Consider the following 25,927-nt stretch of genomic DNA (forward strand, 5'->3'; position numbering starts at 1 on the left):
CCTTTAAGATTTCTAGGGGAACCAGACTGGGCTGCCCACTCTCCACTCTCCTATTGACCTATACATTGAGCCATTTGCTCAACAGCTCAGGGATGATCCCAACATTTTTTAAGTACGGGGAGTGGCAGAGGAAGGTAGCCTTGTATGCTGACAATATTCTAGTTCTCTCAGCTAATTTACACATAGCATTCCCAGCTGTCGTCAGCCTAGCTCAGGAGTTTGGTCGGTTTTCAAGCTACGAAATCAACGCTTCAAAGACAGAAATTATGGTTTGGAACATAGAATAAACCCAGCATCAGCACCAGACCAGTTCTAAAATGAGGTACTTGGGGATAAATATCCTTCAAGACATCACCAAGATCGTCGAGACCAATCTGGCTATGGTCGCAAGGGAGTGCCAGAGGCTAATGAAATCTTGGGCCCTACTCCCTTTATCTATTATCGGCAGAGTTAATTTGGTCAAGATGTCAATACTCCCGTAAATTACTTTCCTCTTCAACTGCATTACCCTCCACTTTTAAAAAATCCACTATTGACAAACTGCAGAGGGATATTAACTCTTTTGTCTGGGCACATAAATCACCCAGGATTGCATGGAAAAAACTGAGGCGCATGAGAGAGAAGGGAGACCTTGCTTTACCAGATCTCCAGCTTTATGCTTGGGCCTTCCAACTTTCACACTCAGGTATCCTCTTGAAAATGCCTGTTAATACTGGTGCGGGGGATGTTTTCAGCTATGCTTAGGGGTGCTAGTTTATCGGTGGAGGGCTTTCTGTTCAAATTTGGCGATCCAAAGTTTAAAAAAAAGATTAAGCTAAAGGTTCTCCAGGGCTTAGCCAAAACATGGGCAAAATTAAGGGGCTCAGCTGCGCTTGGTTACTTTTCCAGCCTGGCTCCCCTCTGGGACTCCCCTGAGGCTCCAGAGTGTTTGAGGGATAGGTTGGCAATACCCCTGAGGAAAGCCGGACTAGCGGCTTGGGTGGACCTAATCCCGCACGGCACCCTTGTTTCATGGGAGAAACTTAGGGATAGAGTCGGAGCAGGCCTCTCCAGATTTAAATATCTCCAGTTGGAAAACTGGGCCCATTCACGCTCACAAACAATTCACGGAAGCTTAATTGGATGTGGTAATTCCCTGGAACATCAGCTTGTGACTAAGCCCTTTGGAGGGAAGGAAGTTTCCTTTTGGTACCAAGCCATTTCTGAAGCAGTGGATGGTGAATTCAAACTTGCCTAGGAACTGTGGTGAGGCTCCTTACTAGCACAAGACTGTGGTACATTATGGCAAAACTCATGCAAGATCCTATATGAGGTAGTAAAACCAGCATGGCTAAAAAGGAACCACCTGAATACCATCCACAGGGCCTATTTTTCTCCACAAAACCTTTCTAAAATCACTAAAGGCTCACCGGTCTGCTGCAAGAAATGTGGGCTGGCTTCTGCTTCTGATATTCACATGTTCAAAGAGTGCCCTGCCCTTGCATCCTTCTGGGATAGCATCGGAAATTTTCTGGCAAGTGCCCTGGGGTATCCTATCAACATCGGCTTACCTTTGATCATATTTGGCTTGGCAGATAGTGTTAGGGGTCCTGCCAGATCGCTGCTTTTTATGCTATCCTCCTAGCTAGGAGGCACATTTGTATAAGATGGACAGATTCCACTCCCCCTCCTTTCTAGAATGGCAGACTTCAGCCTTGGCGGTCTCTAAGCTTGATCTTATGAGATCACGCAGTAAGAAGAAAGCATTTTGGAACCTCCTGCTTCTCAGATGAGGTTCAGAGTTGACTGATTGAGTTTTTTTCTCTCTTTCTGAGTCCTATGATTATGCAGTCTTAATACTCTTCGAGCTAAGTCGGTTACTCTCATTTTGTTACTGGTAGTTTTACGACAAGTGGCCTCTAGCTCTTGGAGCTTGACAGAAGAGGTATCTCAGCTGGTTCTTCATTAGCACCCAAGCCAAGTTCTGGTACTGGTAGGGGGGTCTCCACCTCAAGTTACCTACGCCTCTCAGCTTGCTGAGTGTGGGTATAGACATCTTGAGTGCAAATTGAAGTGAGGTTAGTGGCGAATGAGGATAAAAAAAAAATTATTTTAATAAAAAAATAAGTAAGTATGATTAAGGGCCAGATTACCAACTTGGCGGATGGGATACTCTGTCACAAACGTGACAAATATCCTGTTTGCGAATTACAAGTTCCATTATATCCTATGGAACTTTTAATAAGGCGGGCATGATTTCTGTTACGTTTGCAATATTCCATCCACCAAGATTTTAATCAGACCCTTAGTATTAATCAACGCAAAAACCCTAAAAGTCCATATCAAACTAACAGCCAAATCCCCTTAAAACTAACATAACTATTGTTTTAAATGAATAGACGACCTTTAACTTGACTAAAGGGAAAAGATAGCTCACAGCTGCCTATAGCCGAGATCTAGCTGCCCTCAAAAACTGTACAAACCGGACATTTGAAGACTTACGATAGCCACTGTAACAATAATGTAATGTACTGCTGGTGATAATGTCTGCTATGTGTTGAAACAAGGACTTTGATGATATCACACCACCATCCTGGTTGCACTGAGCGATGTCTGGTGACTGTTTTGTTGGATTGTAATATATGTTTTTACAAATGCCAATAAAAAAAACTATTGTTTTAGCTGTTAACTAAAACAAACCTTCTTTGTAAACAGACAAGGCACCATTTGACCCACTTTTCGACTGAGCATAACAGAGAAGAAAAAAAGCAGCAAATTGAAAGTAGGCCTGGGCGGAGTTCTGCTACGAGGAATTCCACAGAGTGCAAAAAAAACTCCACACGATTCCTCTGAGTTATGTGTGGGGGCGGAATACTGCTTGCCTGTTTGGCAACCCAAGGCATGAAGCTGAGCACTCACTGCATGCCCCTAATTCTTAGTTGCCAAAAATGAAAGCATTTAGAACAGGCAAGCACTGGTTTGGAGAGCTTTACAAACAGGTTATGTTGTGTACTCACATGCACCATTTACTTTTAGTTGTGCAACTTGTACCACTCTGTAAATGAAATTGGCTCTTGGATGCAACTTCGATGAAAACAACGAAAATCAAAATAGCAGCTCTTGCCCCACCACAGGTTATTTTGAGGGCAGCTCACAGGCACCCCAAGGGATCTCTTATCCACTCCTACTCGGGGCGTCCAACTCCACCCAAGGCTGCCCCGCATCCTTGTATTGCTACAAGGAGACTGGATGACCATCAGCTTCTTCCCCAATGCTCCTGCATCTCCTCGCTTGCATCACAGCCAGATGGGAGGCCCGCAGGCTGCAGGGCCCCCAGCTCATGGGCCTCCTTCCAGCTGGGATGGTAGCAATTGCTCGGCTCCTCACCGCACGCCCAGCAGTGTGGAGGCAACAGGTTTCCCAGGGTCACCAGGCTGCAGTGTGCAAACTCTGGCAAAATCAGAGCTCAATGATGACAACTATCCATCACCCAAGCAATCCTTATCATTGGTGGCCAAGAATACTTTGTTTTACCTGTGTGAAGGGGTCTTAAAGAAAACAGAAAACCCACTCTCTTGTCATACCTTTCTTCTGTGAAAACACACTACCCTTCGTGTAATTAATTAAAACAGCAAATGGCCTGCTAACCTTGACTGAAATGATCCTTATGGGAAGGTTTCTTAAGTACTTTCCATTCATTAGCAAGGCAGCCATTAGTGCTGCAGGTTATATATGTTTCATTTTTTGTAGAATGTTTTATTGGCATGAGGGAAACTTGCAAAACCGAGGCTGACCTGCAGACCTCGCACACTCAAGAAGACTCGGTCTGGCTTCTCAGAGTTACTCTCCAAGTCAAACGTGCAAGGCCAGACAGGTAGTTGTGAGGGGGAGCATTTTGAGTATTGCAGACGGGTGGTTTGTTTCTTCCAACACACAGACCTGTGTTGAAAAATTAAAGAAACAGCAATAAGTAGCAATGTGTTGTGTATGGTTTTCTATCTTACATAAAGTAACTTGCTTAATCTACATGGAAGTACCGGCTTCTTTCTGATAACATCATAAGGCAAGCAAGGTAGGATTGGTGCTTGCAGTTTGCCTGATGCGGGGTTTTGTACTTTATACAAGACTTAAGTTGTGCAGATATCAAGCGATTGTTCATGATAAAAGGTGGCTTGGCACTGACCTCGCGAAGCCCGCAACCCTTAAGGTAAATTGCTGACAGTCATCACTTGATAGATCATAGAAGACATACTTGTAGAGCATGCGTTCACCCTCGATCAAGTCTGTTGGTGCTACTGACAGACCCATCTAAGCCGCCAAAAGAAGACGGATGTGTATTATTACCAACCTCAATGGGATGCCTTTATTGACCTCTCAAGGATAACAAGATGAGGAGACAGGTCATGAATAAAATCTGCGAATATGCGATGGAACAAAAATCTCTAAGTAGGATATATGCAGTGACTGAGCCATGTTAATGTGTGGTTTGTAAACTGGGACTGTACTGCATCTGTCAAACAATCATTCTGCTCTTTGCATTAACTTTCAAAGGTGCATTCCCTAGCATAAACATTTACTAAGACGTCCATGCCATCATAAGCTGTTCACGGGCTGGCTAATCATCATCACTTGCAAAAACAATTAATGGGGAACACCACAGAAGCGGGCAACCATGCCATGTGTTGTGTGTAAAACATGTCTATTAATTCATGACTCTTGAAGTCACCAGCACAGCGTGTGGAAAACACCCGACGGTCCACATTCTTGGTTGTGAGAACCAGGCAGAATCACAAGGCATGCTTTGAAATGCAACAGTCAGTAAGCACAGAACATTGCTAACACCCACTACATGACAGCGCACAGACGACTCCGGCCTTGGAGCATGGCATCAATGGGAACTAGTTGCAAAAGGATATTATCCCCTTAGAACAGACTGAGCCATGAGGTCTTAGTCGGCCGGTTTTAAATGGCGCCCTTTCTTCAATTTGATGGCAACCCATGTTGTCGAGAACTGAAAATGAGTGAGTGCTTTTGCATCAGTAACTACATGAGAGCGCAACAGGGACAGGCGAAACAAGACACCACACATTTTGAAAGAGACGTTATTAAGCTAGGGGTGGGCTGGCACAGGTAAACTCTGCTACACTGTGGATGATAGCGTTTCAGCCAAAAACAGCGCTCCAAGCAGAGTGCATGGTGGCAAAACTGTGCAGACTCCACCAGAGGAGCGGAGTTTACCACCCACCCCTAATTGAAAGCAGGACAGACATATAAGTAAAGAACATAAACAGCAAAAATGCATTTAAAACTGTTAACTGCAACTTGCAAACAGTTTGAACATAAAGTAATAAAAATACACTTCTAATATTTAGAGATATAATATTAAAAATAGCCACATACATCACCTCCCTGAAAAGCAAAACATTTGGGTTAAACATACAGCCAGGAGAGCACAAGCACACGGAATATTGGAAATGCACTGAATACTATGATAATGCATGTTATGTAATGGCGACAACTAGAAATTATGTCATTGTTGATGTTAGGGAGCAGAACATCCCTTAAATATAACAGAGATAAAGGTAATACATGTGTTGCAAGACCTGTGCAAAGCAAGCACTAGCTGCATAGTAACCACAGCAAGAATCTTACAAAATATACTCCCATAAAGTTCCTGAGCACACCTCAGTGTAAATGTCAAGAATCCTCAATTTAAAAAGATTAATAGCAACAACCAAAACATCCACAAGAGAAGCCTCTCTTTCCCTCAGAAGATACAAAAATGCAGACATTCCTAGAAATCTAACCACTACACATATAGAAGAAACCATCCTCCTGTAAGACAATAAAAATAATGACAAGAGAATCATAATATATGCAACAGAAAATTTCGACTGTGCCAAACCCAAACACGGATGATGGATGGTTTTAAATGGACCCGCCACAATACACACAACTATACACCACATATTGTGAACATCAAAATTTTAACATACCCCAAATGTAGGCTCTGTTTCCCAGTAAAGTTCTACCTACTGTGAACTACTAAGCCAAATTGCATTAAGGACTAACATTTACTACCACCAAAAAATGATGATAGACTTTGATCAAGCAGTAATACATACAATCTTAAAAATCTACCCCCACAAAGCCTCATAAGTCTGCTATTTTCATTCCAATCAAGTCATTTGATGACACCTCCAAAATAGAATACGCATCTGTAAGAAGGTGGTTCTGACCATCTGAGCCACCTGGATTTTTTGCTTTTTGAACACCTGATTTCTTTGAGCTTTTACTGTGGGAGACCCTCCTAAGCTGGGATTCACCCACGGAAAAATCATGATAAAATGGACTGCATTTGGGTTCCACCGGTGTCCGTCTTGTGAGATAAGGATGCTGTTTTGCAGCCAGGGTAAGGGGCACCAGACTGGTTACGTGTGGACACATGTGCACTCATGTCTGCACCCATGTAAGGCCTGTGCAGGGAAGATATCGGTTGTTCGCAGCCCAGGAGCTGGGTACAGATAGAATGGTGTGGAAGGGACTATCCAGAGTTGGATGGTAACATGGAATAGGCCTTATAATGTGGGGAGACACATGTAAGGGATAGTCAGTGTGCTTTACTATTTCACTGCAGGAACACTCCATTATCGTCCTATGGAGAAGGAGACAGCATGGGGTAGTTTCAGTTCCCTAGGGCCTACAACTTCCAGACACCCACCAAAGTACACTGTAAGTTGTGTGAAAAGAACCATTCTGCTATGTTCAAAGCCATGTCTGTTCTGCTTATGTGTCATCTTGAAATGTCATATTCCTCAGACTCAGCTCAGAACCAGAGCCCAGCCTGATGTGACCGTGCCAGGCTGTATTGATAACCTTCCTTCTCAAGCAGTAGTATCAGAGGCGTAGCCTTTCTCTGCAAGCATTCCCCAGAGTGGAGGTCTTCTCTCCAAGAGGGAGAGATGGGGTGAAGCAGCAGGGCATCAATCAGCAGCTGTCACCCGGTACCAGGCACCCGGCCTGCTCCAGGCCCAGGCCACAAACTCAGCCAGTGGTGCAAAGAGACTTTACAGAGACCATGTAGTATGATACCCCAGGACAATGCCATCTTGAAGAATCCCAGAGCCCTGTGAAGGAAGGAAGGATCAGGGCAGAGAGGTGATGTGCCACTGCAGGAGAGGGCAGAAGTGCATTTCTCCAACCCCCTCCATTTTCTCTTAAAAGGGCTTGCATAGGACGAGAAGCTTTGGGGTGTGGTCTTGCTGAGGAAGACTGGTGCTGGGGACTGGAGCCATGGGCGGTTAGAAGGAGGAACCCCCTGACAGGCCTTAAGGCTCTGAACTGTGCCTCTGAGGGAGTCCAGGGCCAGTGAGAGGAAGCCTGGGCTTCTGCGTAAGGAGAGGAGAGGGCCAAAATGAGAGCCAGGTAAAAGTCTGGTGCAGGGAGCCAGAAAAGACAGCTCTTTGCTGAGTTCAACTTCCTGGAGGCTAGGAGAGCAGCAAAAAGTGCTCCACGAGACTAGGCCACCAGGAGCAAAATGAGACCAAGATCGGTGAAATCTGTCCACCGCTGGCTGAGATAGCCCCCCTCAGAAGGTAGGCAACCTTTCACAATTCATCGGACCGACGACGAACCATGTGGGGCTCTACCGCCGGTCTCCGTTATGCCTCTGGAGTGGGTCAAGTCCAAGCGGCTGCCCCCAGAAGAAGGTGACATCGCAGAGCACCGTCGCACCCCTGTGAAAGTGCCTACAGGGCCCAGAAGCCCATCACAGGGCCCCAGCGAAGCCTAACCATGGGCCTGATGAAATTAAGGCAGACAGCGCCGTCACACCCACGTAAAGAAGACTTTGGGGCCCCGGATCACCTCATTGGGCTATGCCAAAGAGGAAATCTAGGTGGGTGGGGGCCCAGGACCTCATCACTGGGCCCCTGCGTCGGAGGGGGGAGTGCCGTCATACTCCCCCACAGTAGGAGAAAGGAGAGGGAGTGTAGTCGCACTCTTCTAAGGCCCCGCCCAGCTGGCCATAGCCTTAGTGTCTGCCAGCAGGAGCAGGCACCCCAGAATGAAGGGCCGGCTCCAGCAGCAGCACATGAGGGTGCAGGCCAAGCAGGGAGCCGGCGAGAACAGTATAGGGTGGGCTCACTGAGGTGCTCTCCAATTTACACGTGTACGGGATGCCCAGGTGGGACCGGGCCCCTGAGTAAGTGTGGAATGCAGTGTGACGCAGCACGGCTCTCACCGGAGCAGCGGTAGAGCCACTGCTTGAATATGCAAGCTCTAGAGGAAGCGACCCATAATGCCCTGAAGGGCATGGTTATGCTATTAGGAAAACCTGCTAGTTTTCAGCGAGTGGTGACACCAGGAAGATAGGGTTGCCACCATTTGAATGCAAAGGAGCAGGGGGAGCTGCAGGAGCAGCGATGACTCCCCCAGCACAGAAGTGGAAAGTCCCCACCCTAAGTCCCTGGTGACTTAAAGGACTTAACCCCTCAAGGTTTTTTGGAAGTTATGAAGCCTAACTAATGCTGTAACCTTTGTTTTTCAGCTGGGAGCTGATGGTTAGAACTACACTGGGGTGTGATAGGCTTAATATGAATTTTATATAGTGGTGACATCACCTAGAGGTGAAACTGTGTAATTTCACAGGAGGTACATTTACATAAATGTGGTCCTTTTGTCACTGGAGGTCAAATGCCATATGTGATGTTATAAGTGAACTGAAAATATGTTGCCAGTATTCTTGTCAAGGTGCCTGGTTGTAATTGCATAGCCATGTGATTATAAATGTGATGCCTTTCAGGGGCTGTGATTGAATGCATTGTATGTGTTACCAGATATAAATAGTACCCTTCATTCCAAGGTACGCTTAGATATGCAGTCTGCTATTCTTGTATTCCTTTCGCTTTTACAGTTAGGGTCTGCAGTTCAGTGTCTAGTTGTTTTGCAATCAGAACACCAAGGGTTTTATTATGAGTCTGGTGGTCCACGGACCACCAGATGTGTGGGGTGCCATGGTGGCGGTCTTGCAACCATCCTATTATGACCAGGGCTGTTGGGTCACTCCAGGACCACCACAAATGCCAGGGATTCGAGATCCCTTGAGGCAGGAATATACGTAAAGCATACTACGAGTTTCCTCACAGATGCAATTTTCATGGCAGTGTGACCACCATAAGAAGTGTGGCGGTGAGGAAATAATAAAGGGGGTCCTACAGGGCTACCTTGTGCCACTGTCCCATGTGGATGTACACAGGGGATACAACAGGTGACCCCCTGTCTGCATGCACCGAAGTACCTGCACTGCATGGATGGCAGCTGTCCATTCCGTGTAGTCACTGATTTTAATGTTCAGATTGCAGTACCCCGCCTATTTCATAGGTACTGCCATGGGAATGCCAAAGAACTGCCTGCCAGACAGGAGAAAACTCCTAATCTGGCTGGCGGTTCAAACATGGGTTTAACAGTGCGGGAGCGGGGGCCCCACACCGCAAAAATAATAATAAGGCACCAAGCCTTCTTACTATCCCTGTCCTACCCTGGTACCCACCCTTGGATTGTCAAGTGTTTCTGGGCCCACCCTCCTCAGCAGATTATTGGGGGCCTGAAGAAGACTAATTTTTGTTTTTATCTTTCTCGTCACCATCTTTTTCTTGGGTGGTCTTTTTGGTCTCTATCTTTTGGTCTCCCCCACCAGTGGTAGTCTTGGTCACTTTTGTATTGACCCAGTCGTTTACCTTCTTCCCCAACTCTACAGGAAAGTGGATCTAGGTCTACCAGATGCTGATGCAACTTCTCATTGTAACAATTACTTAGGAGATGCTCTTTCATGATTAAATTGTAAAGCCCTCCATAGTCATGCACATGGTTACCATCTAACCAATCACCTAGTGTTTTAACTGGAACATCAACAAGTTCTACCCAGTACTGAGTCTGGGTTTTCACGTCTCCCTGAATTTTATCCTGTATTCTTCATGAGGTCATATAACTTAGCATCTCTCTTATTCGGTGTCTATCCCTCCATTTTCCTTAGAATAGTTCCCACAAAAGAGGAGCCCAATTTTTTTCAGGCTACTCTTCTGGCTAGGCAGGCTCTCTCAAAAGCAGTGAACCATTTGGTGATGTCCTCACCCTCTGAGTATTTAGGAACAACCTCTTTGGTGGATTTCGAGCCAAAGGAATCTTCTCTCCCCTATATACAAAATGTTGCCACCAGAGATAGGTCCTAGGCCCAGCTCTTTTCTTTGTCTTTCTATATACAGGAGTTGTGCTTCAAAGTTCAACCTCCTGGACATTCTTTCCAGTATGAGTTCCTTGTCTGCGGGACCCTCATATGTTTCTCAGTGGGGAGACTCACCCACCTCCTCAAATTGATCTTCAATAATATTCTTATCCGCATAAGAGGTGGCTACTATCTCTGGGCTATCTCTCTCAATCCCAGCCAAAAGCCTTCTAAGCTTATCTATGGTAGGGGTGGGCAGAACTTACTGAGTGGAATTCAGCGGAGCTAGTATAAAACTCTGTGAAATTCCATAGAGTTCTGTGTGCGGCAGAATGCCACGGTTCCCAATTGGTAAAAAAATTGCAGTGAGTCTAACTCCCCTTCGAAATACCCGGCTGACCAAACTAATAAAGCTGTAAGCCCCAACCTGTCCACATGCCAGTGTATCAAATGATGCATGCTGAAACACCCAACCTGTAGACTGTGAACCTCACAACTTTAGCCCCTACAAAATTTGCTCATGTCACAAGCACAAGCATGGTCTTTGCTGAATCACACAATGTCCTCCGCGAGAAGGGAGTGTGCTGCAATGCAACCAGTGGTCACACAAAGTGCCTCAATGCACCCTCTGGTCGAGTTTGCACCACTCTGCAACTGCAAAAGCTAAACACAAAACATAAACACACACACAAGAAGGGGTTTAGAGGCCTCAGCCCAGGAGAACTCAAATTCAAACAAGAGGAGCGCTTCCAAGCCCCCCAAGTTAAAGCCACAATCAACTAGACGAGTCCACTACGAGGCTCGCAGAGCACACCAGCTGCACACTTCATGGCATCCATGTCAAGGGGCAGCCTGCATGAATATGTACCAAGGCCGGGGTCTGATGCCTCTAAGCTGCAGCGCTCACTCCACACTGACGTGTCCCGGGCCACTCTACATGCACAGTGCAGACACTCTGCAAGGCCAATGGAAACAAAGTGATCTGCAGATTAACCACCAGCCACTGCATCCTCTGCAGAACGTCACCCAGTCTGCATTGAGGCAGAAACCATGGGGCGTGGCGTGCAGCAGCAAAACACCACTTCCAGTGAACCTCCATCTCCCCCGTCCCACAAATTATAAGAATGTCCCAGACAATACCAGACAATGGCACACAGTCAAGTGTACCTCAACCAATGAACATTTCAAACACAAGCTCTCAGCCAATCCCACAACAAGAGCTCTCCCTCAAATCTGGAGGGGGCACTGCAATGATCAGATGCTGACAGCAAACTCCGCTACATTGTGGCCACGGAGTAACTGATGAACTACGGGCTACAAGAGGAGTGCAGAGTGGGCAAAACAATACAAAGTCTGCCAGTGGAGTGGAGTTTGGGGCCCACGCCTAATCTATTGTAGCATGAGAGACATTTTTGATACCATATCCTTTACAGAGTGGTCATTCCCATATAAGGGTCAGGGTGTGCTCCTGATTCTGGTTCTCTGTACCACTCATTAGTTCTACTAAAAGTTGGGACCTTTTTGGAGAGGAAAATAAACCTAAACAAAAATTATTTGTCCTAAATACAATTAAAGGCTTTTACATTTTTACCCACTTAGCTTCAGGCACTTAGGCAATGCCCTAGCAGTAGATACAAATTTTGGAAAATTCAGACCAATTAAAAAAAATACAACTAGGCTAAAAATAATTTTTAGATTTACTCATATGGTCACTTATTGAAAGAGTTGTATCAGCAAACGCAAAGTCATAAACTCCACCGCTGATCCACCAATGTAGGATGCTGGCTCTCTATATAGTGTACTAAAACAAAGTACACGATGCAGAGAGTCCAAGGAATCCCTTATTGGTTGACAGAGGCAAAAGTAGATAATACTAATACTCTATTTGTGGTAGTGTAGGCGAGCAGTAAGGCTTATCCCAGGGTAGGGCTAAGCATTTGTTGCATTCACAGAGGCAATAAATGAGACACACACTAATAAATAAATCCAAGACCAATTTATAAAAATAGTATTCATTTGTATGTAATTTTTAAGACCAAGAAGTTTGATTCACAGTAAGTACTTCAAAAGTTATGATTTTTAATAGTTCAGGAAATATACCAATTACTACACTAATTAACCGCTTTAAAAATTAGCACAGAACCAAAGGAATTGTCTGAAAAAAATACAAATATTTTGGTAAGATGTTCAGTTTAACTCTTTTACCTCTCCCATATATACTGAGTGGGAGCCGAAGCCACATTCGTAAATTTGCCTGATAGTTCTGAGCAGTGGTTCATAGTTCAAAGAAACAACTTCTTCCACACGACTACTTAGACAGACTCGCAAATATACTGCTGTTGTTGTAATTCCTACCAATTGTGTAACCATTGCGGGCTGATGGTTTAGGATAGTTTGAGTTTTGTTCACATTTAGTTTGTAACCTGAAAATGAGCCAAAACGCTGTGCTTCTTGCGTGAATACAACTACAGCCTCATCTGGACTAGAAGAAAAATGGCAATGTTGTCCGTGTACACGGTTACTTTAAGCTCCATACCACTAAGCAAAACTGGGCAAATCTTTCTATTTTGCAACAAATGCCTTATATATAGTGCGTACAATAATGAGCATAGCGGACATCGCTGCCGCGTACCTCTTCTAACATGCTGCATCAATCCTTACGCCTCCAACAAGCAGGCGCAGGGTTCTGACGCAGCGTGGCCATTAAAGTGACTGAGTGAAATGTGTTAGATTTCACTCTGCCACTTTTAGGAGGCGTTCCTGTGCTGGATCCCCCCCTGCGCAGGAACGCTCAACTGTGGCGCAGGCCCTTACGACATGACACATTTCACAGATGCTTCACATTGAAAATAAGCCACAGCATGGCGTTGGCCTTGCGCTGCCACTGTGTCACTAAATTGACGCAACTGTGGCGCAAAAGTGGCATACAGGGCTCGTAAATCTGCCCCCATGTGTCTGTGACATATCCACACTGCTCCACACTAATGTTACGTGACACATCACACAACTCTGATACTGAGCACTCAATGTAGACTACATGTCCCATAATGCAAAGTATGAGAAAATGAAACGGGGCTCTGATGTTATGTCAGCCCCCCCCTGCCTGTGCAGAAATGTCATTAAATGATCTGTTCCCCCTTTAGATACATATTCATGATTCACACCTGCACTGTCAATTCACTTTTTACTACAACAGAACAACCGGATGGCAGTGGATTTGATTACTGATTGTGGATGCACCATGATGAATTCAAAATGGCTGCCAATTACTTCCTGTGATGTATTTCCTGTCTGTATGACCTCTGTATGTATATGTTTCCTGTCTGTATGACCTCTCCTGTATGATATAATGTGTTCCGGGTCATTTTCTGAAGTTACGGCGCAAAATCGTAACTTCCGGTATCGCGTCATAATGCGCGTGCGCGTAATTTGCGACCCGGAACCGGAAACTACGATTTCGGGCCGCAAATTCCAAAAATAAACTGGAACACATCATTTCATACAGACAATATAATATAGGAAGTGGGAGACAGGAAATACATCACAGGAAGTAGTTGGCAGCCATATTGTGTTCATTCTGAGTTATCCTCTATCACTGAACAGATCCTCAGGCCTCCTGCTGCTCTCTTAATACTTATTGCCCCATAATGGCTGTGGATTATGAGGAGATAGCACCCCCTTTCTCAGAAAGGGAATTGGACATCTTGGTGGAGGGGGTGCTGGAGAAATTTCCTCAGCTATATGGGGACCCTGAGCACCAGCTGAGCACTGCAGCCCGGGGCAGGCTATGGGCCAACATCGCCGAGCACTGCAGTGCAGTGGGAGTGTCCACCAGGAGGGCTAGGGCGTGCCGCAAGCGCTGGGAGGACCTAAAGCGCTGGGCCCGTCACAAGGCTACGGAGCTGGCTGGCCTGTCTTCCAAGCACCATGTGCATCATCCTCACCTCTCCCCACTGTACAGGAGGGTCCTGCAAGCAGCCTGGCAGAGACCTAGTAAGTGCATCATATGCAAATGTGTCTGGGAGTATGATGTGAGTGAAACAGTGCTGTACCATTGTGTGTCCCATGCCTCCATTCACCAATTCTGTGTCCAAGCAGCAGTCACCAAGATTGAAGTAGCACATTGTGGCATATGGACTGTACAGGGCAGAGTGCATTTTGGGAGTTGTAGTTTCTTCATGACAACTGGGTAAATGAGCCACACTCATGCATTCATATTGAAATCTGCTCTGCCAGCACCACTAACATTGAACCAAGTAAATCATGACTGATGTGTGCATTGGATGAGCAATGGCACAGAGACGGTCCAGTGTGCGCATGGCAGGCCATAGGGTATTGGATGTTGTGATTTCCATTGCACCTGTAGAGTTGGGTTCCAATTGAGACAGATCATCATATGCCATGGAGTCAAGACAGACTTTGAGATCCTTGCATCACTCTTAAGTGTTCCTAAATTAGCAAGGTGTGTCCACTGACAGACGTCTCACCCTTAGTGGCCTGTATGACATATCACATGTACAGGTAGCTGTCACAACCACCCACTACTGTTCACCAGTCTACTGCACTACAGTTTAACTCAACTAAGCCAATATGTTGCACTGGATTGTCCAATGATGTGTGGGGAGGGACAAAGGCTGAACTCACAATGTAGCTATAGAAGTAGTCCAGACCCATTGTGGATGTGTGACCCACATTCGCCTTGTCCCATACAATGCTCCAAAGCAGATGACACTTGGCCAGACGTTGAATAGATGAAAATCCATACCAATGACAAGATTCTATCTAATCTGGACTCTTCATGTTCCCATTTGGTGGACTGGTTTTTGAACATGCACATGTAGCAGTGACAGGACACACAGATCACAAGAATGCCAAGGTTGAGGTTTTGCACATAACGTTGCGTAAGGCACAATAAAACACATGAGATGTCCAAGTCAAACTCAATTCTGTATATGACAGTGAACATACATGTCATGTAAGTACATAAACAGAATGGGGGTTGGGAGCACACTGTCTCACAGTCCCAGCTCAGTTCGCCCCTTTGCATCCTGGTAAATTCAGTACACAGTTCAAACTTACTTCAAATTCATCTTGAATCATTCACCAAAGTTGGTGCAGACATTGCTGTATATCTCTAGACACGTGTTTCTGTTTTGAGCGCCTCATCGGTAGAGAGCAGCTGTTTTAGAGAGCAAAGGAAAATCATCTGGGTTTGCTATGTGCCAGTGAGTGGTACTGTGACCTGGGAGGAACTTTGCAGCATTTGCAGCAACCACAGATGATTTTGAAGTAAGGTTGTACTGTGTACTGCATTGACCAGGATGCAAAGGGGCGAACTGTGCTGGGACTGTGAGGCAGTGTGCTCCCAACCCCCATTAAGTCCATAAAGACTGAGGGGCAGATTTACAAGGCACTTGCGCCACCATTACACCGCCATTGGGTCACTTTTGTGATGCAGTGGCGGAGCTGATAAAGCACCATGCTGCTGGGTAATTACAATGAGACACATCCAGTGCTGGAACGCCTCCTAAAAGTGGCAGAGTGAAATCTACAAGATTTCACTCAGTCACTTTTAGGGCCATGCTGCATCAATACTATGCACCAGATTGAAGCAGGTGTAAGGATTGACGCAACATGTCAGCGATCGTGCACCCCCGAGCCTTGCTGGAGTGGGGTCGCACTTGCCACGCTACTCCAGCAAAGCGCCGCTATTCCTCCGGGGATGCATCACGCATCTGCCCACCCAAGCACCACGGTGTGCCGCATTGTAAATGCGGTGCTTCATGGGTGGCGCACGGGTGGGCAGATGCGTCGCAACTCTTCTGGCACACCTCTGCTGATTAGCAGAGATGCGCCAGAAATAGTAAATCGGCCCCTGGCAACTGTAGAGTGTGATCAGAGGAGAAATTAATTCTGACCTTGGCTCATCTATGTATGTGCATCGTCCTGCAGGCACGGCTGGTGAGACCGAAGATACACAGGAACAAGTCCGGAGCAGGAGGACATATGTTTTCCGGCAGCTACACCCTCTTTCCACCAGCGAGGAAGAGGAGGAGGGGCCCTCTACATCTGCAGGCCAGGGGGTTGCACCCACCCGGGTTGATGAAGAAGACTCTGGTACTACGTCCCGGGTGGAGGCTATGGACATTGTAGGGGTGTGGGAAGGACCGGACACCTCGGACCATGATGTGGTGGAGAGCTACTCACCACCCGCAGACTCTTCACCAGTGGGTAACAAAGAGGTGTCCCCGGGGCAGGCCAATATTCAATCTAGGCCTGCCACCTGCCCCTCATGACCTCTAGAGTCCCCCATGCCATCAGGGGTTCCAGCTCGATCCCCTGAAACCTGTCCCCCTCGTCGTAGCCGCCAAGCCGAACAAATCAGCTCCGGACCAGAGGCACCACATCCCTTCTGTCCCTCCCCCACCCCTCCCAGTGTTGTTCCTCCTGTGGCTGTGCCAGGGGACTTGGGTTGGATGGTCGAGGGTCAACCTGACAGGTACGCTCGCATGTTCCTACAAGTATGTCTGGAGATACGGTCTATGCGAGCGGACCTTGTACGATCAATGGACAACTTCGGCACCCACATGCAGTCCATGAGCACAGCCATGTCGTCTTTTGTCTCACAAATGCCCTCCCATACCACCGTCAATGTGTCCCCCTGTCCATTGCCCCACACAGTTTCCCCCCGTACTCCTTGTGTGTCACGTCCCCATGTGGTGCCTGTTCCTGCACAAACCAGCCGTGTGGATTTGTCAGACCCTTAGGATCTAGATATTGTGGTCCTGGAGGATGACCAGAAAGACACTTGACTTTTGGACTGAGAGGCAGAATTGCCCTGGTGAAGATGGTGGTATTGCCAAAATTCCTATATCTCTTTGTTAATGTTCCGATCCCTCTGACGAAGCACTATTTCACCTGCCTGCGCTTCCAACTATTGACGATGATATGGGCAGGCGGTCAAGCAAGACTATCTTGGGGACTCCTGACATTGCCATTGCGGCAGGGTGGAATGGGTGCGCCGGACATGCACCTGTATGCCTTTGCTCACAGGCCCAGTTTGCACACTTTTGGGCTTACCCCACTCCCTATCAGCCACATGTGGCGGTGGAGATGGACTCTGTGGCTCCGCTCCCACTCAGTGTCGCCCTATATCACAAAACTCTGAGGCCCTCGCTTGACGTTGATACAGCCAATATGCTGCGCTGGGCATGGCATGAACTGCGCAAGCGTGCGGGGCTTTCTATACTATATGCTCCGGCAGTCCCTCTCGGGCAAAACCCACTGATACCGTGCCTAGCGGAGAGTAAAGGAGACATTTCCCTGGCAGGTGACACATTACATACATTTGCTGATCTTTATCCCAATGGCATGTTCCGCGACATACAATTGACAATGGATGGCCCGGCCCTTACCTTTGCCGACAGATTCTTGTACCATAAACTGAAATCTTCCTGTAAGGCCTTCGGTGACCGCTTCCCCGAGGAACCTCCGCCACTTCAGGCTCTTCAGAGCGTGCTAGCAAGGGCCTCCCCGAAGAAGCTGGTATCACGCTTGTATAATGCCATGCAGGAGCAATCCCCCCTTGTCACTCCCAACTCTATGCAGCTGCGGAATGCTGAACTTGACCCGCAGCTCACTGAAGACCAATGGGCTTTTTGTTGTAGGCAATTGTTGGACCTTTCCCCTAATTGCAAGCTCAGGTTGATTCACTTCAAATTTTTACATAGGTTTTACCGCACACCAGTTTCACTGCATCGAATGGGCGTAAGAGAGGACAGCAAGTGTTGGAAGTGGGGCGCGGAGGGCGCCTCCTTCCTCCATGTTGCGTGGAGCTGTCCATCCCTCCATGCTTACTGGACGGCGATCTTCGCTGCAATAAATCAGATCCTTAAGAGAGCTGACATGCCTTCTCCACTGCTGGGCCTATTGGGGGGGTAGCTGACACAGAACCTAAATGTCGCAAACTACATGCCCTCTTGTTATTATATGCCAAGCGCCAGGTGGCTATCTGCTGGGGGCGCAGAACCCTTCCCAAATTTGCAGACTGGTTGTCAGATGTGACCTATGGCCATACTCAACTTGGAACGTACTGGGAATCCATGCCGACTGCCTCTCACCCTCGAGACATCTGGAAACCATTCCTCCAATGGGTGCGTGATAGAGATGAGTCGATATCTCCTGGGCCCGCTGGCGCGACATAGATTGACACTGCTACCGGAAGTTGGAGTATTGCTCTGGGCATAAGAAGGGGGCTATCATTTCGAATGCGCTAGCCTGTTTTGGAACTCACATATTGATTACATTGTCTGTGAACGTACCGCTTTCTCTGTCTTGTGAATTTGTGAGACGCCCCTGGTCTCCCGATAAGTCCATATATCTATGCCTTGATTATTGGACGTCATACCGGCCACTTGACCACTGATGACCTGACCTGTTGTAACATGTTTCTGCTGTTTAAAATGTGATACACATGTTTCATTCTTGGGGTACTGCCGACAGCCTACGTTGTTATACTGTTCTTCAAAAAAAACATGCATCCTTTTGTTCGAAACTGCAATTTTAAGAACTTTGCTGTTTGAACTGCATATGCTACTTGTGTAAAATGCAATCTGCTATGTGTGCTTCCATTTTTCAAACAATAAACAGAATTAAAAAAAAAAGACTTTTGGACTGAGACATTGTTCTTGACGAAGATTACTTTTTCCCCTTGTAAATAGACTGGTTTCCCTGATGCTCCCTGACGTATTATATTTGTTTTGCCCCACCCCAATCCAAGTTCCCTTCTCCTTCTGCATTAAGATTATCATTTGGTTTCCTTTCTCCCTTCTAAACGGACGGTCAGTTATTTTTGTCTACATAAATATCTTTGAGTAATTCTACTTTGTTTAACTTGTTTGAGTTCATTTTGGATGTCTGTTTCCAAAGAAGGACACATATTTATGGAGTCATATGCTATGCACATAATAACGTGTTGCTATGATGTGTTACACTTGTAACTGCTCCTCCCGTATAACGTATGACGCCGCCACCCTCTTTGCCCTTAACCCTGGACGCGCACCACAATGCTGCGAGGCTGCCCCTGGACGCACCCATAGACCCTTCGCCTGCCACTCCTGCAAATTCGCCTGCATCAAGACCCACACCAATTCCACTAACTCCAAACACAGCTCCGACTCTAACCACCTGAAGTGCATCCTGCTGAACACCCGCTCGGTCCACAGACATGCCACTGAACTCTGGGACCTACTTGACACTGCATTGCCGGACGACGCCTTCCTTACAGAAACATGGATGAACGCCTCTTCAGCGCCCGACATCGCCATAGCCATTCCGGACGCTTACAAGATCATCCGAAAAGACCGCACCAACCAAACAGGAGGAGGCATCGCCATCGTCCATAAGAACACCATCTGAATCACGACCAGCTCCGACGACAACCTCGCTACCGCCGAACACCTTCACTTCTAGATCCACACCGACCCCAGGACCACACTTAGAGGCACCCTCATCTACAGACCACCAGGAACCCGCACACAATTCAATGAAGATATCACTGACTTCATCAGCCCACATGCCCTCACCTCCGAGAACTACATTCTACTGGGAGACCTCAACTTGCACCTGGAAAAGAAAAACAACAGCAACACCACCAGCCTTCTGGACAACCTGGCCAATCTCAGACTCAAACAACTTGTTGACACCCCCACCCACTCTGCCGGACACACGCTCGACCCTATCTTCACCTCCAGCAAGCACATCTCCTTTGATCACACCACAGCCCTCCATTGGACGGACCACAGCTGCGTTCACTTCCGCCACAAAAAGACTTCGACCCACAACCCCCCACAACCTATTCCTCGAAGAAACTGGAACAAAATCACCACCGACCAACTCTTCACATCGCTTAACCAAAACCCTCCTGCCATATCATCGGACCCAAACCAAGCTGCCACCAAACTCACACAATGGATCACCCACAGCGCTGACGAATTAGAACCCTTGAAAAACCACCAGATCAAACAAGGTAGCAAAAAGGCCCCCTGGTTCAACGATGACCTTGAGAAATCCAAGAAGTTATGTCGTACTCTCGAGAAAACCTGGAGAAAAAACCCAACCACTGACAACCTGACCACCTTCAAGGACGCCACCCGCAAACACCACCAATTGATCCGATCCACCAAGAAATCAGCATTCAAGGATCGACTCGACAACAACGCCCACAACAGCAAAGAACTATTCAACATCGTCAAAGAATTTACCAACCCCGCCGCCGGCACAAACGACATCACTCCCTCCCAAGACCTCTGCGACTCTTTATCCTCTTTCTTCCACAACAAAATCGCTGACATACATAACAGCTTTGAAAACCATTCCGAAGAACAGTCAACTCCACCCACCTTCGAACCAAAACAGTACTCTCACAACCTCTGCGCCTGGAACCCAATCACTACTGAAGACACCATCCGCCTGATGAATTCTATCCACTCAGGATCGCCAACCGACCCATGTCCCCACCACATTTTCAACAAACCAGACTCCATCATCGCACCCCATCTCCGCGATGTCATCAACTGCTCCTTCAACTCCGCTACCTTCCCTGATAACTGGAAACAAGTCGAACTCAGCGCCCATCTGAAGAAACCCACAGCAGACCCCTCTGAACTTAAGAACTACCGCCCCATCTCACTCCTCCCATTCCCTGCCAAAGTCATTGAGAAAGCCATCACTAGTCAGCTCGCCGCCTTCCTTGAATCCAACAATTCCCTCGACCCCTCACAGTCCGGCTTCCGAGCCAAACACAGCACCGAAACCGCCCTCATCGCAGCTACAGACGACATCCTAACGCTACTGGACAATGGAGAAACAGTTGCCCTCATCCTACTTGACCTCTCCGCCGCCTTCGACACAGTCTTCCATAACACCCTCATACAACGCCTCAGCATCGCCGGTATACAAGGAAAAGCTTTGGACTGGATCATCTCGTTCCTTGCCAGAAGAACTCAAAGAGTCCTCCTCTCCCCTTTTAGATCAGAGGCCACCAAAGTCATCTGCGGCGTACCACAAGGATCATCACTCAGTCCCACCCTCTTCAACGTTTACATGAGTCCCCTCGCATCCATCGCGCGACAACACAACCTCAACATCATCTCCTACGCAGACGACACCCAGCTGATCCTCTCCCTCACCAAAGACCCAAACACCGCCAAAACCAATCTACACGAAAGAATGAAAGAAGTAGCCGAATGGATGAAGAACAGCCGTTTAAAACTAAACTCGGACAAAACGGAAGTCCTCATCTTAGGATCATCCTCCTCTGCCTGGGACGACTCATGGTGGCCACCGGCCCTGAGTACAGCACCCAATACCCACAGACCACGCACGTAACCTGGGCTTCATCCTAGACTCCTCCCTCTCGATGACCAGACAAGTCAACGCCGCCTCATCTTCATGCTCCAACGTCCTTCGCATGCTCAAAAAAATCTTCCGTTGGATCCCCACCGAAACAAGAAAGACAGTCACCATCGCACTGGTCACTAGCCAACTGGACTATGGAAACACCCTCTATGCCGGAACCACAGCCAGACTACAGAAAAAACTCCAACGCATCCAAAAGGCCTCAGCCAGACCCATATTGGACATACCCCGTCAAGCTCACATTTCCGGCCACCTGAAAGACCTCCACTGGCTCCCAGTCAACAAGAGAATAACGTTCCGTCTCCTCACCCACGCACACAAGGCCCTCTACGACATAGGACCCGAATGCCTCAACACACGACTGTCCTTCTACACTCCCACCCGCCAACTACGATCATCCAATCAAGCCCTCGCCGCAATACCGCACATCCATAGATCCACCATGGGAGGAAGATCGTTCTCCTATTTAGCGGCCAAAATCTGGAACTCTCTCCCCTCTCACCTCCGCCTCACACAGAACCACCTCTCCTTCAGAAAACAGCTAAAAACCTGGCTATTCAATAAGTAATGCACTCACCCTCCCTCAAGAGCCTTGAGACCCTCTGGGTGAGTAGTGCGCTATACAAATTCCTGAACTTGAACACAAATTGCCCATGTGATCCTCACTGGCGATTGTGTTTGCGTTTCCGCAAAAGTGGGGGTGATGAACGCGGTGAGGGGTGAGGTTGTGCTTGTCGCCTTCGTGTATGTGGCTGTACTATAGGGTGACCAAGAGGTGCAGGTGGAGTCTGCACATTTGGTGTCTGTACCTGGACAAGGGCTGGTTGTGCAGGTGGTGGGAGTGACTGTCCAGAGGTTTGTGGTGTTTGTGCATGTGGTGGGGGTGGTGGTGGTGGGGGTGCCTGTCCAGAGGTTGTTGGTGTTTGTGCAGGTGGTGGGGGTGGTGGGTGTGCCTATTCAGAGGTTGTTGGTGTTTGTGCAGGTGGTGGGGGTACCTGTTCAGAGGTTGTTAGTGTTTGTGCAGGTGGTGGGGGTGGTGGGGGTGCCTGTTCAGAGGTTGCTGGTGTTTGTGCAGGTGGTGGGGATGGTGGGGGTGCCTGTTCAGAGGTTGTTGGTGTTTTTGCAGGTGGTGGGGGTGGTGGGGGTGCCTGTTCAGAGGTTGTTGGTGTTTGTACAGGTGGTGGGGTGGTGGGGGTGCCTGTTCTGAGGTTGTTGGTGTTTGTGCAAGTGGTGGGAGTGCCTGTTCAGGGTGCTGGTGTGTTTGTGTACCTTGGCTGTGGTGCTGTGCAGTTGGTGTTACAGTTATGTGCTGTCCTGCAGTCCGATATGATGGTTCCCCTCCCTGCGTTGGCCGTGAAGGTAGACTTTGGATCACTCTCTTCCCTTTGGATGGATATCAAGGCAGTCATATTCCTAGACATTTCCTTACAAGTGCTCTCCATCCTATCCAAAGCTTGGCACACCCTGTCCACCCCCTGAGGGATCTGGACCATGTCCTGCAGGGACCCTGACATGACTGACAGTGTAGCCCCTATGGCACGAATGTCCTGCCTCACATCTGCCTGCTGTCAGAAGAAGTCCTGCTCCCACTGGCCACCATCACCATGTGCAGGCCCCCTCTGCAGGTGTCTTCCAGGGATGAGATGAGCAGGTCGAACAACAGGGGGGCTGGCAGGTGGAAGAGTGTGGGCAGGAGAAGAGTGCCCAGGGGATACCTGCACCACAACAGGACTGGTACTTCCCACAGATGGTGGAGAGGGTGTCAGGGATACACTGCGTAGGGAAGAGTGGGTAGGGGAAAAATAATGTCGTCCCGGACGTGAGGGCTGTGAAGGAGTGATGCCTGTGATTGGATGCGTGTGAGCCGTGGCTGGATTGATTTATGCCCAGTTTGTTTGAGAGGAGGCAGACGAGCGTTGCTTGGCAGAGGATGTGATGCCGTGATGTCAGTACCGTCATCCTCTGAGTCAATGTACATGCGCTCCTCCTCCTCCTCCTCCTCCTCCTCCTCCTCCTCCAAGTCAACTTTCTCTTGATCTTGAGCCTCCTCTTGGGCATGAGTTGCTGCCGACATCACTGCCTGGAGGATCAGGGGATTCTCCCCTCTGATTCCCCGTCGGCCAGCACTGGTTGTCGGTCTGTTAACCTCTCCCTCAGCATCATCTGAAACACAGAGGTTGCAACCATATTAGTGATTGACCAGGTATTACATGTGCTGCGACACCAGGGTTGTTTTAACTGTACTTTGCATCAGCAGATGACCATCATGTGATCTGGTCAGGGTACCACCCCAAATGACCGTTCAAACCATAGCACTGAGGTGTTACACAGAGATGTACATAATACTAGCAAACTCACCAGCTCCAGCCACAACTCTCTGTCCCTTCGCACTCCCCCCTGGTGTATCCTGCTGCACCTGTCTCCTCATAGTTGTTGTAGACATAGCTGTAGAGGGTAGAAACGACATTCTCAATGATCTACATCACCAATTGACAGACAGACATATGTGACACTCCTGGTTAGTTTTTCACTTTGTAAACAACAACTGTTGATTCCATGCAGAAGGGGATCTCGATCTCTGTCATGGCTAAGTAATCTAAGCTGGTGACACACCTCATGCCCGATTTACCTGAAGGACAGGTGCGCGACGGTTTCACAGCTGCAGCCAGGATGTCATGCATCCCCCGGGATGGTGTCCACTGCAGTGGTCTCATCCTGTCAGCACCTGTGATGAGAAATACATGTCCATATTTTGGTTCAACAGATTGTAGCTATGAGCCAACATGTTATTCTCATTAACCATTTGCAGATAATCAAGGACGATGTGCAGCATGTTTACCTCATTGACTTTACATGTGGGCACCTGCTCACAAGCAGCATTTGACAGCTGTTACATCCATGCAGCACTGACATCAATAAGATGACACAAAACTGACAAACTTGTATGAGAAGGTTACTGATATTTCAAGGAAGAGGATAAATGACCCTGACTCATCTGCATCACACTGATTTCACCTTTACCATTGAGACTAACTTTTATCATCGGTATAATGTTGTCTGTTAACAAGTCAGTAAGGAATTCATGTGTGAGATATGCAGTTGTCAGGGACATGATCTTGCCCATTTGTGTTTCCCTACCCATGAGGTCACACAGCTCATATTTGAATGAGAGAACACAGATTACTAATGTCCATCCTTTGAGTGTTCTCTGTTCCCATACTCCATTTCCAAAATCATGGTACTACTTACATGACAACGGATGGTTTCTTGTGCAGCAGACATCCAAACCTCTTATGTCAAACACTCACCTATACATGTGAATACGATAGAAGGGAGGCAAGCAGAAAACAAAATTTGGTTATGATCACACACTGCAGATGAGCTGAAAAGCTTTGAGGCTTCCCACCTGCACTGGATTATCGTGTAGCTCTTCAGCCAATTCATTTTGCAGGTGTAACTGCATGAAGAGTCACTTTAGCAGCCCCTACACCCATCTGAAAGGTACACAACTGGCACCAGTGTGTGCCTCGGCCATACCAATTTAATTTTGATTTGACCATGTACAGTTTTCTATGGATTAATCCTATCATTGAATTGCAAGCCTGTTGTGTTTTGGTCAGTTCATATGACACATTGTTCTATTGTATGTCCATTCTGCACACACCTGGCATATATTTTGTGTCAGCCTCTCATTGACCACCAGGGTCTGATTGGCCATGTGTTCAGATGTCCTATGTGAGCATATTGTGATGCAGGACAACAGTGTTATACAACACATACGGTGGAGGTGAAAGGCACAATTGATGTGCATTCAGCCAGGTTGACTTACCTTGGCCCAGCACTGGAGCAGGGTGTGGTCCCTGGACAGATGTCAAGTCCAACCTAGTAGCAGGAGTCAGTGTGCGTCTTTGTATCTGGGAGGACCGCATTGTACCTACAATGATAAGTGTGTTTTGCAACTTTACATTCCTGCTGCCACATGTGATGCTTTCAATTTCTGGCACAGAGGACAAGCACAAGCAGTTGTTGACAACACTGTTGCAGAAGTGTGTAATACATAATGCAAGGAGTGCTCCCATATATATCACTTGGAATGGGCCCACTACCTTGATGCTACCTATATCACAATGACATGCCTACGAATTCTGAGGTAAGGTCCACTATCGTGTTTTGTTGATGCCCAAAAAATTATCCATCCAATGTACGCAGTACATGACCAGCTGTGTGGACTGTGCAATTTAATGTTGCTTGTTAAGATTTGAAGTTGGACATTGTATGCATTGTCAATACTACAGAGACTGGTATCTC

The sequence above is a fragment of the Lissotriton vulgaris genome, chromosome 11, assembly GCF_964263255.1.
Source record: "Lissotriton vulgaris chromosome 11, aLisVul1.2, whole genome shotgun sequence".
Taxonomy (NCBI): domain Eukaryota; kingdom Metazoa; phylum Chordata; class Amphibia; order Caudata; family Salamandridae; genus Lissotriton; species Lissotriton vulgaris.